Genomic DNA, 1,976 nt, shown 5'->3' on the forward strand with positions numbered 1-1,976 from the left:
ATGAATAATGTTCAAGTTCGTAATCGGATAGGCTATATTCCTCTGCAAGTGTCTGAGATTTCGCTGTCGGTCAGCTGGTCATCAAGAGCATTTTCCGATGAATGAAAAATGTTCTCAAGTGGAAGCAAACTACAATGATGACACTGGCATCTGATTTGACAAATGTCACAACATGTGTGTTTTCCACTTTCTTCCTCTTTGAGTGCAGATATGGCTTGTGGTTTTAAAAAACACCGCAGTAGTGAAAGTCGTCTACAGTCAGCTGTTCTCAACATTTCCTTGACATCTGGAGAGAGATTTCTCAAATGATAAGAGTTGTAAAGAATAAGAGCAACTGAGGGTTCACCATCTCTGCCAACTCGTCCAATATCCTGGATAAGGTCAACAATTTGTGCTGGTGGTCCAATTAAAATAACACTGCAACATTTTTTACATCTAATCCCATGCCTAAAGCACTTGTAGCAATTACAATTTTGATTTTACCTGATGCATCCATCAAGTTTTTCAGAATTCTGTCTTTGTTAGTGTTTGGCGTTTCAGAATGGTACATTTCAACAAAATTCACAGCAAAAGGCAGTTCTCTTGTTATATATGTGTATATATTGGAAACATCCTTGATGGAGGTACAATATATGATTGTTCTGGGAAACTTCTCCTTGTAATGATCAATTCCTTCTGTAATCCAATGCATCGACATTTCTAAATTGTTTGAAACTTTGATTGCAGAGATTTTTATATTGGGTTTGTTTGGAGAGATAACTATCTCCTTAACATCATCAGACAAGTGGAGAACCTTCATCACTCTCTTTCGTATCTTCAGTGTGCACGTTGCACTCAATGCTAGTATCGTTGATTGGGGGAAAAGTGAGCGTAACTCTCCAATATCTCCAAACCACTTCCTGAATGCTTCCTTGCTTGAGCTTTCATCACCACCACCCCTGTTAGTAAGAAGAAAAAGTGATTATCCCTGTTCGATACAGATTAAATTTGGGAGAAAAAAATCTTGTCAATGCCAGTTTCAACTTAAATAAAATATACATTCCCATTAAATCAGACTTATTGTAACATTCAACAGCTAATATGTGAAACTATTGTATATGTGTTAAAATAACATGTTTGTTTTAACACATACCATGTAGCAATCGTGTGGAATTCATCTATGACCAGCAAAGTAACATTCGATTTTTGTATACTAGCTCTCCATTCTGCGTCTCCGACCAGAGTCTCTGGTGATGCAAATATTACATTAACCAATCCGTCCTTGATGTTCTTGTCACTTGGAAAACTGGAACCTGTTGACAAAAATTAAAATTTTCCTTAAATGTATGCAATATGCCGGGGGTGGGGGGTTCTGTGTAATATTATATTATATTTTGTGTATGACTTAACATTTTTGCTATATTTCCTTATCTTTAATATGACTGCATGAAATATGTTTCATTAATGAATGATGCAGTAGTTCATATGGCATGTACGTTTCGCTACTCGGTCGTTTCTTCAAGTATGATTTGTATGACGTTTGTGTAAACCACAGGCCTGTATATGTCCATGCAAAGTTAGTTAAGTAATTACCTGCATAAGTTGACTTTATTTGCGGTATCCTTGACATCTTCTCTACTTGATCTTGCATCAATGCTACAAGTGGGCTACAAACGATAACTTTCTCGTCTGTTGTCGTTGCGTTCAGCCGTCGATTTACCAGAGTATACAATTGATACGGAAGAGATTTCCCGAAGCCCGTGGGAAGGACTGCCATACAATCAGTTTTGTCTATCAAATATTGCAGGATGGTTCTTTGTTCCTCTTTTATTTCGTCGATACCAAAGATTGGTAAAACACCTCGAAGTACGTCGTTTAGTGAAGTCGCCATCTTTTCAGCTGAACCGAACTGGATAAGAGAGCTGCTTTCTGATTGGTTGAAAGAAAGAGTAATGTCGCGTTTTGATTGGCTTGTTATAAATATGATAATGTATTCA

General features: G+C 37.2%; 1 pseudogene; it reads right to left on the bottom strand.

Annotated features, from left to right (window-relative positions):
* Window positions 1-33: 33 nt before the first annotated feature.
* Window positions 34-1,870, bottom strand: LOC110445048 (annotated as a pseudogene).
* Between the last annotated feature and the right edge of the window lie 106 nt (window positions 1,871-1,976).

Source organism: Mizuhopecten yessoensis, unplaced genomic scaffold (genome assembly GCF_002113885.1).
Source record: "Mizuhopecten yessoensis strain PY_sf001 unplaced genomic scaffold, ASM211388v2 hete_36036724, whole genome shotgun sequence".
Lineage (NCBI taxonomy): Eukaryota > Metazoa > Mollusca > Bivalvia > Pectinida > Pectinidae > Mizuhopecten > Mizuhopecten yessoensis.